Raw genomic sequence first — 17,327 nt, forward strand, 5'->3', positions numbered from 1 at the left:
CAGCAAGTCAAAATATTCAAACTCCTTTCCTCAACACAGTGTAGGCATAACACTGCTTATGTACTCTATTTGGACTTCACCACCACCTTCCAAAGGAGATTAGGAATGCAGAACAAATAATAGCACTGTCAGCAATGTTCACATCCAAAACATTTAGAACTATTTCTAATTCAGATGCATCTAATTCTTAGCCTTTGTCTTAGTACACAGCGTATTTTTTTAAAAATGCATTTTCAGCATGCTTTGGAAGATCCTTCAATCATGAAAAGCATGATACAGCCAATTTACTATCTTTTGAAAACATAGACACTGCTGTAATGTGAGAAATAAGTGGCTCCACTAAAGCAATCAAATGACAACCACTTGAGGAAGGACAAAATGATACAACGAACATGCCAAAATATGGAGATAGAAATACATTTCTGACTGCATGATCACTATGAATTATTTAGATACTGCTCAGATACCAGCACCCACTGCTTCGTCGAGAACAGGACTTATCCATTGAACAGGAAGAAGTCCAGAGTCTATTCTCAACTTCTAAGACATGACTGATACTATCCAGAAGAAAAATGAGCGAAGATAGAGATTTTTTTTAAAAGAAAGATTCATTTTCACATTGTAGGAAGTTAAGCATGCTCAGTCTAAAAATTTGAATGCCTCTCAGGTTCATGCCTCCCTGTTCTGTGGAACCTTAGAGTTGGCCCTAAATATTGTCACAGCTTTAAAAATTCAAGACTGTAAATAACATTAAGAAAACCCTGAGTCTTCCAATTATCATTAATTTGCGAGTAGTTCTATTTTAAACTCTCTATGTGGCGCATTTTTGCAACAATACCTACTATAGAAATGTCGGGAATAAAAGGAAAAATGTAACATACAAAAAATTCAACCTTATGGTACCTACAATTCACAAAGCACAAACAGGACATTTTACTTCAATGTAACCTTTTTCTTTGGCAACTTGATTTACTGCAATGATTGTAGCAATAGGAGGGAAATCTCTTAAATTTAAAATTGATTTAACATGTATTACACAGGTTACTTAAATTAATTGAAAAAAAATTAAAATCAACTTTTAAACTCTGAATTACTAAAATAGTCTTGACGTAGAGGTTCTTTTCATTCAACGAGTTCAATCCAATTAAATCAACTACCCTGAAACGAGATTATACTGTGGGCTTTACCTTACTGCATTTCGATCAAGTAGCAGTTCCATTGGGTTTCATGGAGGGTTTCTCTCCACGAGGCTCAGGGAGATTTCTCATGTTGTTGTCCAAAATCCATCTCATTAGCTCCTAAGAGGTTCCTATGGTGCTCCTCTCATCTGATGTTAACCCAAATCTCCCACTCACTGTAGCTAGAAGTACTGACCACAACTGAGATATACAAGCACCATATTTGAGACTGTTACACACCAGGTAAAGTGCTGGCAATCTCGTGCTGTCCTATATGTTTGCAGAAATTTACATGAGAATGGGAATTTGGTGCCCTATTTTACTAACAAGAACCTGGAAGCTCTGGTGGATGAGGAAATGCAGAGCAAGGCCATCCTATTTCGCCAATACCAGCAATGCAGGCCATGGCACCTGATCTTGCCAATCTGGTTCAAGGTTACCACGGTCTGGAGGAATGCTCAGCCATTTAGGAAGCACGATAATCACTTTACCCACTTGTGAAGAGTAAATACCACCATCTTCACTCTGTCTGCACCTTCCACCAAGGCTCATGCTCTACTCCTCTCGCTATTGCTTGCAATAGCTTCTCTAATTCTCAGGGGCAGCACGTGACTCAGTAGTTAGTACTGCAGCCTCACAGCACCAGGGACTCAGGTTCGATTCCAACATTGGGCGACTGTCTGTGCGGAGTATGCACATTCTCCCTGTGTCTGCATGGGTTTCCTCCGGGTGCTCCAGTTTCCTCCCACAGTCAAAAGATGTGCAGGCTAGGTAGATTGGTCATACAGTGTTCAGGAATGTGTGGGTTATAGGGGGATGAGTCTGGGTGGGATGCTTCAAGGGCCTGTTTCCACACTGTAGGGAATCTAATCTAATTCACCCTTGCCCATCCAAAACGCGTCCCTCACTCCCACTGACCCTGCAAGACCACTGTGCCACATTTCGTCACCTGCACCAGGACTAACAGCTATGTCACCTATGTTCTTTGTCTTATTGTAGGAGAAAATGGCCCGAAAGCAAGGCGAAAAGTGCCAGGATGAGTCTTGAATGTTCTGGTCGTGGTTCATTAAAACCAGAAAAAGAATAGGAGATAGATGCAGGGAAAAAGATAGGGTGGACAATGAGAGTCTTTTTCCAAGGATAGTGACATCAGCTTGTACGAGGGGGCATAGCTGCAAATTAAGAGGTGACAGATTTAAGACAGATGTCGGAGGCAGGTTCTTTACTCAGAGAGTGATAAGAGCGTGGAGCGCCCTGCCTGTCAATGTAGTTAACTCAGCCACATTAGGGGCATTTGAACAGTCCTTGGATAAGCACACAGATGATGATGGGATAGTGTAGGGGGATGGGCTTAGGTTAGTTCACAGGTCGGCGAAACATCGAGGGCCAAAGGGCCTGTTCTGTGCTGCATTGTTCTATGTTCTATGTAAAACTAGAACAGGGAATACTTTGTTGCCTCCTTTCAGCTCAACAGTAGGTCCTGGACTGCCCTTCTTGCTCCCACCAGAGTGACCTGACCCCCTCTTAAAAAGGGCTAACAAACACCTAACTGCATACATAACAACGGGGCGTCAGATATTCTGACTTCTCATGCCCTATAAAAGAGGCGCTCTTGGTACTACTGATGCAGACTGAAACTTCTCCTGCAGTAAAACTGAAACTTCCATATCCCAAGAATTAATTAAGAACCATTACTAACTGTTATGTTCTCTCAAATTATCACAATGCATTTGAGGTTAACATGCCACAACTTCTACATATTCAAAGCCCTGCAGGCACCAGTGGAATGTCTATGGTATCCACTGTCACAAGGCTACCTCACAAGACACAGACTCTTCCACCTCTGAGGAAGCACCAGCAAGGCTGCCGCCTGCACACTTCCACTAGCTCAGATACTGACAGCTCAGTGGATATTTTAAAAAGGTCAGAGCAAGAATACTACACTGCCATATCTCCACAAAATGACCAAGGAAGAAATGTGCCAGTGATCTGGGACTCTGACTGCTGGAGACCAAGCACCTACTTGGTCCCAGCAGAAGACCCCATAATGTCAGCAATCAGGGATTTCAAGCTGACAGAGGACAGCAGGTGGGTTCATCGGGGGTACTGGACAACCTAACACAAACCCTTTAAGAGTGTAATAATGGGGCGGGACTGCTGACTCAGCCATGCAAGGATCTGGCTGTCTCCATGGACAAGTTGATGCCTGTAAACGGACAGCTGATCAAGCAGTCTCAGAGTCCACTGGATGTGCGCACAGATCTCGATTGCATCTTTCTGGCCATTGCTGCTCATTACCAACAGCAAGGTGAAAGGGGATCGAAGGGAACTAAGTACAGGAATGCAGGTGTACTGTGAGAAGTGTATAAATTCACCATTCTCTGGTGCCATCTTAGTACACCAAATACAGGATTGAAAACAGAAGTAAAATAAAATGAAACAACCAAAAGAAAACATCCAGATCATGCCCTGCCTCTATCCACAAGTCCTCCCTGTCAGAAGAGCAAAGCTACAAAGTCCACCCCTCAGCCTGTGAGCACTCAAGTGCCCTGAGTCCCTGGCATACTGCCATAGTTAGCTACTCAGGTCCATGCATGTCCTGGAGGCGCACCACCACCCCTTGAAAAATGCTCCTTAGATAACTCCTTCCAAAAAACTCCAGAGGTGACTGGGCATTCCACTGCAACTCTGCCTGCCACTTTCAGCCCTGTGGGACATCAAGCTAAGCAGCAAACACATAACATGTCTGGGCCCTCTAGACAAAAATGCACCTGACCACACGTACAAGGTAAACTGGCTTCAGCACAGTTCCACCTCAGCTACAGATCCAGGAACACACAGATGTAGTAAGATGGAAAGCAAGAAAACAAGTGTGTGGCATGGGAGACATCTTATTGTAATTAAATGCTCTCTTTTCACCATCATCTGTGTGCACAAGTCTGTCTATCTGTAACTACAGCACTATTGTTACAGAGCCCACCCATCCATAACATTACTTGATGCTCCACAGTCAAAGGCGTGAAGTGTGAGCAGCTCTTACACCATGTGCAGACAATGGGTAAATTGCATGTGACTGTTACTTGAACAACTATGTTCCCTTTTTCCTGAAAAGACAAAATTGCTGCTGCATTACTAGCATTAGTGGAATAAATTTGTTATTTGAATGAATTGGTCAGAAGTGCATGGGGCAAAAATTTAGACAGCACATTGTAAGCTCATACCCAAGGTTCACTAAGTATGTACTGCTTGTACGTATATTCCAGCTTCAGTGAAGTGATGTCTGGCCATTGCTATTGAAGGGTCTCACATTGCCTGAGCTCAAAAACCATTCCCTCACAGAACAAAACACATCCTGCCCACTCCAGGTGTGATCACAGCCATTTTTAAACAGCAATCAGACCCCTTACCAATACCTGTACTGCTCCTCGATTGTGATGGTTGCCCTGGACTCTCAGGTCCTGGGCGTTACAGCTACAAATACTTAAGCATGACTGTTCCGACCAACCAAGTGGCCAAACTCAAGCCCTGAACCAATACTGGAGGCTACCCATGACCTACTGTGCTGGGACCCCCTGATCAAAGACATCTCCCTGGACTTTGAGGACACCACACTTGGACTTTGAAGCATATCCACATTCTTGCAGCACGAGGCATAAATGGCAAATACATGTCTTGCATATGGCCCAGATGTAAAACCAAGGGAGCATTTTGTTACTCAGCAACACCTCCGTTCTCTTGATTGATAACTGCTGAACAGCATTAGCCACCCTGGCATTTTTGCTTTAAATTGCAAGTCAAGGGTGGTGAGTCCTTAAGTGCGGCTAGACATCAAAATGCTCATTAGGCAAGACGAGGCTGGGATCAAAGCTTGGATCTTCTTTTGAGCATCCAAGTAAGCACTATATGATTGTATGCTAAGACAGTAAGCATGCAGAGATCTAACCTTGTCCAATCCATGAACTGGATGCCAGTTCCTTCACACAAAATGCCCCTTGCAGCAACATTCTAATGAATGTTGTTTGCCAAGTGTAGCATCGCAGCGCAGAAGCATACTTCAAGTAGACTACAGATGTACCATGATTGGAAAGGATGCCAGTGCCAACAAATGTACAGCTGCTGCCAATGAAGGTGCACCTTGAGAAGTTGGCGCCAGGTATCCAACGTGGAGGCTTAGCAGAGGAAGTGGCGAGTGGGAGCTGGAGCCATTTCCCTCCTGCTTTGACTTTCGCATTGAGAATTCTCAGTGTCTAGTTTCTATCCAACAGGTGGAACATGCGTGTAATGAGGCAAATTAAGTGTTAATCAATTTGAGAACAGCAATAAATCGATGATAAATTAGTCTCTTGCTGCTCACTAGCAAGAAACCTATTTCAATATCTGGAACATAATTAGAAAATGTGACTTCTTGTGCCCAACATTGACAAAAGCCTTGCTCATCATTGACAATTCTCCAGGGCCCATATTATTTGGGGACTGTGAAGGATCCACCCCATTTGTAACTCAGCTGTACATTCTTAAAACAAAATCATCCCAATGGTTGATGAAACTAGATTACTTCAAAAGGTATTGAATATTGAATACAGGAGTTGAAAACCAGCTAGAGAGGAAGCAATTGTGAAGAAGGTCTCTAAGTTACTAGAAATATTTTCAATACGTTTAACATATAAACCAAAAACTGAACTGAAGTCTTTCAGATGCGAAATAAAAACCGAAAGAACTGCAGATGCTGTAAATCAGGAACAAAAACAGAAGTTGCTGGAAAAGTTCAGTAAGTCTCACAGCATCTGTGAAGAGAAATCAGAGTTAATGTTTTGGGTCCAGTGACCTTTCCTCAGAACTGGGCAGACTTTCAGATTTTGATCCTGGTGAATCAGTAAGGTCCAAAGCTTCCCAGCAGCTTGTTTTAATGCATGGAATTGCCTCACATTCACACCGAACTCTTTTATCTTATCTTAAAGTTTGCAAGAACACAGTGTTGGCAGAACACTCTTCACAGTCAGCCACAAGACAGATCTATATGCAACCCAGACACAGTCAAAGCTTCCTTTGACTATAAAAGGCTTGAGTAGACTGCTGACAGGAGACACATATCTAGTCTCATTCTTAACAGTATTTTTAAAAGTCTATTTATAATCTGAAAGGGATGAAGTCTTCATAAGGACGCAACTTCAATTTTTAATTAGTATCTGCACTAGCCTGAATTATGGATAGGTCCAAAATATGCTTTAAAAAATGCAATTTTACAATGACATTTTACAGATGTAGTCTGCCAATGCAGAGACACAACTTAGGAAAGGAAATAAAGAATCAACACTATACAAACAGCAATGTGATCAGAGACTGGAAAAAGGTATGCACAAACATATGGTTGTCATTTGGATTATCAGAGTTGATCATTCCATTCCCAATTTCAATTATTATAACACTCTCTCATAGAACATAGAACATAGAAAAGTACAGCACAGTACAGGCCCTTCAGTCCACAATGTTGTGCCGTGGAATAATCCTAATCCAAAAATAAAATAACCTAACCTACATTCGCCTCAATTCACTGCTGTCCATGTGCATGTCCAGCAGTCGCTTAAATGTCACTAATGACTCTGCTTCCACGACTTCCACTGGCAAAGTATTCCATGCGCTCAGAACTCTCTGGTGAAGAACCTCCCTCTGACGTCTCCTCTATACCTTCCTCCTAACACCTTAAAACTATGACCCCTCATGGCAGTCAATCCTGCCCTGGGGAAAAGTCTCTGGCTATTGACTCTATCCATGCCTCTTATTACCTTGTACACCTCGATCAGGTCACCTCTCTTCCTCCTTCTCTCCAGAGAGAAAAGTCCGAGCTCAGTCAACCTCTTCTCGTAAGACAAGCCCTCCAGTCCAGGCAGCATCCTGGTAAACCTCCTTTGCACCCTCTCCAAAGCCTCCACATCTTTCCTACAAATAGGGCGACCAGCACTGGACACAATATTCCAAGTGTGGTCTCACCAGGGTTTTGTACAGCTGCAGCAAATGGCGGCTCTTAAACTCCATCCCCCTGTTAATGAAAGCCAAAACACCGTATGCTTTCTTTACACCCTTATCCACTTGGGTGGCAATTTTGAGGGAGCTATGCACGTGAACACCAGGATCCCGCTGTTCCTCCACACTGCCGACAATCCTGCCTTTAATCCTATATTCAGCATCTAAGTTCGACCTTCCAAAATGCATCACTTCCCATTTATCCAGGTTGAACTCCATCTGCCATTTCTCAGCCCAGCTCTGCATACTATCACAATATCTCACTGAGGCCTGCAATAGCCCTCGCTACTATCAACGGCACCTCCAACCTTTGTGTCATCAGAAAACATACTAACCTACCCCTCAACCTCATCCAAGTCATTTATAAAAACTACAAAGTGCAGAGGCCCAATAACAGAGCCCTGCGGGACACCACTCAGCACTGACCTCCAGGCAGAATACTTACCATCTACAACCACTCCCTGCCTCCTGTCAGCCAACCAATTCTGAATCCAGACAGCCAAATCACCCTGTATCCCATACCTCCTGACTTTATGAATAAGCCTGCCATGGGGAACCTTATCAAATGCCTCTCATTTAATATAGTTAGCAATTTTAATACAGGGTTAAAATAATTGGTTGAAGGTTCTTGTTATGATAGTGTGCTTGATAACAGGTAAAGTATGTTCATTTAAATGTCTGATTATGCAACTAACCGTCACAGGAAGTGACGAAGTCACGTAATGTAGTCACCAACTTAACTGATTAGTCTAAATGTCAGGAGTGCTAAGAAGAAACTTCTACCGGAGAGCTGTCTTAAACTGCTAAGCCTACCTTCAGATCATTTATATTAACCTAGAATAAGCTAATCTCGTAGTTTTAAAAATCAGATGCTTTAGTGCATTGTCAGAATTTGTGTTGTTCAGCCTTGAGTTGGCTCTCGCAGAGAAAATTTACTATCCTATTTATTGGTCATAGCCATATACGTTTCATACATGAAAGCATCCAAAGGTAGAAGTCTTTGGGTAATTACATTTCCGCGACACCTCATAATGTCTTTAAAATGGAAGCATTCCATCTCTTCCCTGACCTACACCTCACTGATGGCAGACAGTATCTAGAAAGTCAGGAGGAAAGTTACTAGCTGCAAAATTCCTAGCCCTTGAATTGCAACTATAGCCAAAGTACTGAAATTGATGAGTTTCTGGTAAATGTAAGGATATTAGGTGAAATAATGCCATTTAATGCTGAACATCAATGGTTGGATTTTCTGCTATTGGAGATGGCTCTTGTCCACTTACCAGCTCAAGCCTGAATGCTGTCCACGTCTTGCTGCAGATGGATTCTGACTGTTTCAGTATTTGAACAAAATAACTAAAAGTACTTTTTCTCAATTACTTGCACATGAACATTCAGGCCAGGCAATTCAGTACTGGATATCATTGTTATTGAACTTCATCACGAATAACAAGAATTATCTAGGTATTAAAATACTGAAGAGATAATTATGCCCTTGAATTGAGAATTTTCAATTGGAGCGTGGTCATTTCAGTGGTACCATCCATTTTATTCTGAGCAGTTTTGGGCAAAAAAAAGCAATATATAGGCTTGGTACATCCATTCCAATTGTTCAGACAAGTTTTATTTATTTTTACCTTCTAAAATTCAGTTGTTTGCCCATTAATCTTGTTGTTTTCCACTGGAGGAAAGGATAAACAAAAAGTAAAAAGTTTTCTGTCTCAATGAAGGTAGCGCTTCCAGATTTATTCTAATTACATTAAGATGTCCAACAAAAATGGAAAAACATTTCATATTGAAAGCACTCCCACATATTTTGAATATTGAACATATATAACTTCAATATGAAAATAATCTCATTTACCAAAATTTAACCCTGCATTAAGAGGAGCATGCAAGAAAAATACTTTGGCAAGTAGTCAGAGACAGAGTGAAATTAAATGGAGTGGGTTAGAAATGGTTCCAGCTCTATTACATGGAAAGGAGCTCACTGTTTAAATCAGTACCTCCTTGGTAAGGACAGATTCAAAGTACCCAGTTAATACCTCTGCCATGCCCTGCCTCCACATGCAAATTATTTTCTAGTCCTCAATTTGCCCAATATCTCCATTTACCATTCTTTACTATCTTTGTGCTTATTAAAGACTTTTGAATTACCCTTTATGGCTGCCACTCTTTTCTAATAATTCTTCTTTGCTTCTCCAAAATGATTTTTCCCATCACTTCTGAACCTTTTGTTTTCTTCTTGGTTATCAACTGTATTTTCTATGACAGTGGTCATAAGCACACTTTATCTTCTTTAATATCAATTTCTAACCACTTTCTCATTCAGGGAGCCCTGGATTTTTTTTTTTGTCCTACATTTCCTTTTGAGGAAATATGCCTTGACTGTACCTGAACCATCTCTTCTTTGAAGGTAGCTTATTGCTCAGTTACAGCATTTCCCACCTTTCATTCCAGTTCACCCAACCCAACTCCATTCTTGTCCTAATGCAGTCGGCTCTCTACTTACTAGTTTTCTTAGTCTAGATTGGCCATTGTCATTCTTCTCCATCTTCTTAAACCTAATGATCCAATTATTAAAATCCCCTAAATGCTTCCTTGCAGTCACTTAATCTGCTTGACCCACCTCATTTTGAAGAATTTGGACCAAAAGCGCACCTTTTCTTGTTGGGCTGGATACATAATGCTGTAGGCAAATCTACTGAACAAAATCTTGAAATACTTGCTCCTCACTGCCCCTTACACGAACAGTATCCCAGTCTACTGAGGAACGAAAGTCCTCTGTTGTAGTTACTCTATAATCCGAGCAATTTCATTGCTGATGTGTTCATCTACATCCTTCCAACTAATTGGTGGTCTATAGATTACATCAAGAAATGTAACTGTTCCTTTTATATTCCTAAACTCTAGCTAAATTGATTTTGTACTTAAGCCTGCTGGGACATATTCTTTTTCCAGCACTGCATTGTTCTACTTAGATGTGAGTCCCACTCCTCCTCCTCCCCTTCTTTTTTTTAATGTTTTGAATACTTAACATCCAGTTCTTCTCCTTGAGCCAAATCACTGTTATTATCACTGTATCTTGCAATCTGTATCTATAATTCTACAACCTTTTTAACCATATGTCGTATACAGTAACCTAATTTAGGCTCCATTACTTCCTCCCTTGCTCCTACTTCATCTATGAACTTGTGTTATCTGTCTCTCCAAGTACCGTGTGCACCCTGATACTCTTCTTTAACATGCTCTCTTGGTTCCCACAATCTCGGCAGCATCATGACACCCACAGAGAACCCAGCCCAGCTCTGTATGACCCATCTGGGTTATACATGTGCAATCTTCCTCAGAGCCAGCTCCAGAGTGTCCCACAAAAAGCAAGTCTTCCCTCCTGCACCCTCTTTCTAAAGGAACATTCATCTGCCTTATTGTTCTATTTCTGTTCTCATTTGTATGCGGCACTACAAACAATCTGGAGATTAATGACAGAAAATATAGTAAATAGAACCAGGAATAGTTCATTCTGCCCTTTTTGAGTCTGCTCAGCTGTTCAACACAGTCACTGCTGATCATCCAACTCTGTACCCTGCTCCAGGTTTCAGCCTGAAGGAGAGAATCATGGGAAAACAGGATTATACCCAAGTACAGCACAGTGAAATAAACATGTTGGTAAGAAATAAGCTTAGCAGTGCCACTTCTGCAGAAAGTAGGGTGATTTCAGGCCAAAAATATTCAGTAGCCAAACTCATGCAATTTAGCCCAGCGCCACGACAAAGGGAACAGTCAGCAGTTGAGGCCAAAGGTGATCTGCAGTTTAGGAGTTAGTTACATTAGCATACACACAGCAAGGAATAGAAAGTCAAAAGACCAAGTAACAGTCAGCTATAAGAGCAACCTGCCCACTCTGAGATAAGGTTAGATGATTACGTTGAGTAGTCATAAGACAACAAGAGTTCTAACAGTCAGACTAGATCACAGTGAGTGTTTAGGTCAATGTTATTTGCTAGTGTCTTTAATTTATTAAGTTATGATGAGATTAATGTGGCATGTGGCTATTGTAATGCGAGAATATATAAATATATTGAATTTAATTGGAACTGTCGGAGTGCCTTCGAGGCTGCCAGGCCAAGCAGCATCTCAGGAGCACAAAAGCTGACGGTTTGGGCCTAGACCGTTCATCAGAGAGGGGGATGGGGAGAGGGTTCTGAAATAAATAGGGAGAGAGGGGGACATAGAACAAAGATGGATAGAGAAGATAGGTGGAGAGGAGAGTATAGGTGGGGAGGTGGGGAGGGGATAGCTCAGTTTGGGGAGGATGGAAAGGTCTATGAGGCGGGATGATGTTAGTAGGTGGGAAATGGAGGTGCGGCTTCAGGTGGCGGGGGGGAATAGGTGAGAGGAAGAACAGGTTAGGGAGGCAGGGACGAGCTGGGCTGATTTTGGGATGCAGTGGGGGGAGGGGAGATTTTGCAGCTTGTGAAGTCCGCATTGATACCATTGGGCTGCAGGGTGCCCAAGCAAAATCTGAGTTGCTGTTCCTGCAACCTTCGGGTGGCATCATTGTGGCACTGCAGGAGGCCCATGATGGACATGTCATCTAAGGAATGGGAGGGGGAGTGGAAATGGTTCACAACTGGGAGGTGCAGTTGTTTATTGCGAACCAAGCGGAGGTGTTCTGCAAAGCGGTCCCCAAGCCTCCGCTTGGTTTCTGCAATGTAGAGGGAGCCACACCGGGTACAGTGCATACAGTATACTACATTGGCAGATGTGCAGAAGAACATCTGCTTAATATGGAAAGTCATCTTGGGGCCGGGGATGGGTGCGAGGGAGCAGGTGTGGGGGAAAGTGTAGCACTTCTTGCGTTTGCAGGGGAAGGTGCCGGGTTTGGTGGGGTTGAAGAGGAGTGTGGAGCGGACAAGGGAGTCACAGAGAGAGTGGTCTCTCTGGAAGACAGACAAGGGTGGGGATGGAAAAATGTCTTAGGTGGTGGGGTCAGATTGTAGATAGCGGAAGTGTCGGAGGATGATGTGTTGTATTCGGAGGTTGGTGGGGTGGTATGTGAGGATGAGGAGGATTCTGTTAGGGTGGTTATTGTGGGGGCGGGGTGAGAGGGATGTGTTGTGGGAAATGCGGGGAGACACGGTCAAGGGAGTTCTCGACCACAGCAGGGAGGATGTTGCGGTCCTTGAAGAACGCGGCCATCTGAGATGTACGGGAGTGGAATGCCTCATCCTGGGAGCAGATGCGGCAGAGGCGAAGGAATTGGTAATAGGGGATGGAATTTTTGCAGGAGGGTGGACCGGAAGGAGGTGTATTCTAGGTAGCTGTGGGAGTCAGCGGGCTTGAAATGGACAGTTTCTAGCTGGTTGCCTGAGATGGAGACAGAGAGGTCCAGGAAGATGAGGGATATGTTGGAGATGGCCCAGGTGAACTTGTGGTTGGGGTGGAAAGTGTTGGTGAAGTGGATGAACTGTTCGAGCTCCTCTTGGGAGCAAGAAGCGGCGCCGATACAGTCATCAATGTAACGGAGGAAGAGGTGGGGTTTGGGGCCAGTGTAGGTGCAGAAGAGGGGCTGTTCCATGTAACCTACAAAGAGGCAGGCATAGCTTGGGCCCATGGCCACCCTCTTTTTCTGTTGGAAGTGGGAGGAATCGAAAGAGAAGTTGTTGAGGGTGAGGACGAGTTTGGCTAGGTGGATGAGGGTGTTGGAGGAGGGGGACTGGTCGGGCCTGTGGGGCAGGAAGAAGCGGAGGGCCTTAAGGCCATCTGCATGAGGAATGCAGGTGTATAGGGACTGGACGTCCATGGTGAAAATGAGGTGTTGGGGCCAGGGAAGTGGAAGTTCTGCTTGGGAACCCCGTAGCCCAATGGTATCAATGTGGACTTTAGAAGCTTCAAAATCTCCCCCTCCCCCACTGCATCCCAAAACCAGCCCAGCTCATCCCCTCCCCCCATTGCATCCCAAAACCAGCCCAGCTCGTCCCCGCCTGCCTAACCTGTTCTTCCTCTCACCTATCCACACCCCCCCACCTCAAGCCACACCTCAATTTCCCACCTACTAACCTCATCCCGCCTCCTTGATCTGTCCATCCTCCCTGTACTGACCTATCCCCTCCCCCCCTCCCCACCTCTACTCTCATCTTCTCCTCTATCCATCTTTGTTTTATGTCCCCCTCTGTCCCTATTTATTTCAGAACCCGCTCCCCATCCCCCTCTCTGATGAACGGTCTAGGCCCGAAACGTCAGCTTTTATGCTCCTGAGATGCTGCTTGGCCTGCTGTGTTCATCCAGCTTCACACTTTGTTACCTTGGATTCTCCAGCATCTGCAGTTCCCATTATCTCTCATCTTCCCACCCAGCTGCTTTGTCTTATCTCCAACTTTGCAGATATTCCATTTAGTTCACATACGTGCAGCAGGTAATCAGAAAGGCTAATGGCATATCGGCCCTATCTCCATGGGGTTGGAAAATAAGAGCAGGGGAATCTTACTGTAACTGTACAAGATGCTGGTGAGACTACATCTGGAGTACTGACAGCAGTTTTGGTCTCCTTATTAAAGCAGTGTTATTGCTGCAGAAGTGGTTCAGTCAGTTGATTCCTGGTATGGTGGGACTGGCTTATGAGCAAAGGCTAAACAGGTTGTGATTCTACGCATTAGAAATTAGAAGAATGAAAGATGATTTCATTGAAACATATAGGATTCTTACGGGGCTTTACATGGTAAATGCTGACACGATGTTTCCCTTCATGGGTGTGTCTAAGACCAGAACGTACATAGATTTACTCACATAAAAGATGGTCCAATGGGTCTTGACCTTAAAAAAGAACCAACTGTTTTTCTATAGCTCATGAAAAGTTTGACTAATATTTCAGGGATCAAACACCATGGTGATTATTAATTAATTACAAAAGAATCTTCAGAGTTTCTCTCTGCCAATTCCAGCAACAAATCTCACAGCCAAACCACAAGGCTAACCAGTGTCCTCCTGATCCACCATAATGCGCTTAATAGCAAGAATACAGTTCAATTAAAAATAAAAATTTGTGGCATTCACCATGACGACTAATAGTTGTATAGCAACAGGAAAACTCAAACATTTCCAAGAAAATAATTAGAGGCTAGAGAAAGATATGCAATAAACCAGAAATTACAGGAAATGACTGAGCAAGTGACATCATCTGAAGAAACTTTGACAGAACGTATCAATGAGTATCAGCAAAATGGTCATGTTACCCATAGAACTATCAACTCAATACCCTCAGGTAAGTGCAGAACATTGCTAACTCAGAATTCAAAGCATTTCAGATGGCGCATTAAAGATTCTCTAAAAGGAACACTGTAACTAAATTAGTAAAGAAAACATTCAAAGCATCTTCATAATGTCAATAAACTTTACCAAACCAACAAACAGCTAACAAGATTCAGCCAAGTACGTACAACTAGCCACATGATATGGCTGACAGTGGTTCCATCTTGTAGGGCAGATGGCAAAAATCATAGCAAGCGACAATATTCAAGTACAAAGCTCTCAAGAAAAAAAACTGGAAACACATTGTCATACATGTTCATGCAATGGCTGGATGGGTGTAGCTATTGCAAAAAACAAAGAGACTGCAGAAGTTTGAAAATTGAAACCATGAACACTATGCAAAGGAAAAGGTTTGCTCATCTAGGACTTACATCACTTAACCAACGAAGTAACCTGTGATGTGAGATCAACCAACTTCAATATTATACTAATTCTCACTGGGTATTTTGAACACATCTGACAGTTTTCTTAATGTCATCATTGCACAAATAATCAACCTCGGTACTATCAATGATAAAATTATTTATACTGTGTCAAATAAATTGTATGACATTTGTAATGTGGAAAAGAAAATAAATGTTAGAGAATTACTACAATTCATTACTACTACTAGATTTACTGTCATGTTGGACACATCAATCAATGTCCTGTTGCTATACAACTATTTGTCTTCATCAATCAATTCCAACAGAATATGAATCAATTGGCCTTAAAACATCCCAAATTGGACTTTTCACAGATCTATCCTGCAATTCCAATACAAACAGGGGTAGGAATAGAAGCCATAGGACAGTGTTGTTCCTGATCCAAGTCTTCCACCCCTGTTCACACACTGGAGGCCCTTTCTTCCCCAAGCATAAAGTACTCCAAACATTTATATTTTTACTGACTCAGTACAGTGAATGCCAGTCAGTCCTGTTATTCACCTTTCAGATAACCTCTTCAAAGTAGCTTTTTGTATCATAGTTGTTTAGATTATCATACACAGATACGACTAAATTAGCAGTAACAAGTATCAGAAATAAGTAATTGGGATACAAGGTCTAGGATGCTCCTTGATTCCAACAGAATATGAATTATTGCTGTATTTTGTTACATATGATCAACAAGTCAGATCTCAAAATGAAATGTGGCTTCAAAGTTTTTTTTGTTCAGTTAGTTAACATGGTTCTTAATCAGTAAGGCATATTCACATGAAACTGCAAATTTGCTTGAACAAACTGAGCAGTTTCAAGAAGACAGCTCACCACTCCTTCAAGGGCAACTAGGAATAGGGCACAAATGCTGGTCTAGCTCTCTTCCCATAAGTGAATAACAAACAAACTAATTATGTCATCTGTGGCATTCCCAAAATTGAAATGCTCTTACTGACTGTCCAAGTCTAAGACAACTGTCATTATATCATAGCTCTAACTAATAGATCAATCAGGGAAAGAAATAGCTACAACAAGAATAGAAATTGCTGGAGAAACTCATTAGGTCTGGAAGCATCTGTAAAGAGAAGTCGGAGTCAAAGTTTCTAGTTCAGTGGCTCTTCAGAAAGTATATCTGACCCCCTCTCTCAACAGATGCTATCACACCTTGAGTTTCTCCAGCAATTTCTGTTCTTGAGTAAGACTTCCAGCGTCCAAGGTTCTTTGTTTTATAAAAGAAACAGCTGCTCATGTCAGTTTTGTTGGTTCAGGAACAAGAACAGTGAAGCCAAACTGTACTGGAAATTTTAAACAGTGTCAAACACATGGAATACAATTTTAACAGATAAACACAATTATTAAAAAAAAAGAAGTTGCAGGAAAAGCTCAGCAGATCTGAACATCTGTGAAGAAAAATCAGAGTTAACATTTTCAGGTCCAGTGACCCATCCTCAGAACTGATGGTAGCTACAAAAATGTCAGTTTGTACGCACAAGATGGGTATGTGGAAGGGTAAGGATTAAACGATTGGTGGGTTTAGAGCCCAAAGAGAGAGAAGAGCAGGTGGATTGATGAATAAGTTAATAATGACCTGGTTAGGAGGGTGAATAGCTGTTAAAGGGACTGCAAATACTAACAATAGGCAGTATGTAATGGCAAGCTATTGGGGAGGCATGGCCTAGTGGTATTATCACTGGACTGTTAATCCGAGACCAGACAACATTCTGGGGACCCAGGTTCGAATCCTGCAATGGCAGATGGTGGAATTTGAATTCAATAAAATATCTGGAATTAAAGAATCTAATGACCATAAACCCATTGTTGATCGTCGAAAAAACTCATCTGGTTCACTCATGTCCTTTAGGAAAGGAAACTGCCAACCTTACCTGGTGGTTGATCCTTAACTGCCCTCTGGGCAAATAGAGATGGGCAATAAATGCTGCCTAGCCAGTGATGCCCTCATCACATGAATGAATCAAGAAAAAAAATAACACGGCCTGGTGAGGGGGGTAGGGAGCTAGGACAGAGGAGTGTTTAGGCCCTCAAATTATTGCTTGCAGTTGTCTGCCACTTTAATACACCAGGCCTAAACTCTCCCATTTTCCAGCACCCTATCCCACACACCAGGCCTTGTTATCACACAGCCTGCCATTACACACTACCTATTGTTAGTCATTAGCAGTCCCATTAACAGCTATTCACCCTCCTAGCCAGATCATTATTGACGCCTTGGACTATTCAACTGCTCTTTTCTCTCTCTCTTCAGGCTCTAAACCCACCAAGCATTCACTCCTTACCCCCTCCCTCTCCCCACCTTCTGCATATAAACCGATGTTTTCGTAGCTACCATCAGTTCTGAGGAAGGGTCACCAGACTCGAAAATGTTAACTGATTTTTCTTCACAGAT

General features: G+C 42.6%; 2 protein-coding genes across 17 annotated transcripts in view; one reads left to right on the plus strand and one right to left on the minus strand.

Annotated features, from left to right (window-relative positions):
* Positions 1 to 17,327, minus strand: part of dcp1b (decapping mRNA 1B) — a 94,384-nt gene that overhangs the window by 42,907 nt on the left and 34,150 nt on the right. The gene's annotated exons all lie outside the window — the stretch shown is intronic.
* LOC125460699 (voltage-dependent L-type calcium channel subunit alpha-1C-like) overlaps positions 1 to 17,327 on the plus strand; it is an 814,036-nt gene that overhangs the window by 3,737 nt on the left and 792,972 nt on the right. The gene's annotated exons all lie outside the window — the stretch shown is intronic.

This window comes from Stegostoma tigrinum, chromosome 18 (assembly GCF_030684315.1).
Source record: "Stegostoma tigrinum isolate sSteTig4 chromosome 18, sSteTig4.hap1, whole genome shotgun sequence".
Lineage (NCBI taxonomy): Eukaryota > Metazoa > Chordata > Chondrichthyes > Orectolobiformes > Stegostomatidae > Stegostoma > Stegostoma tigrinum.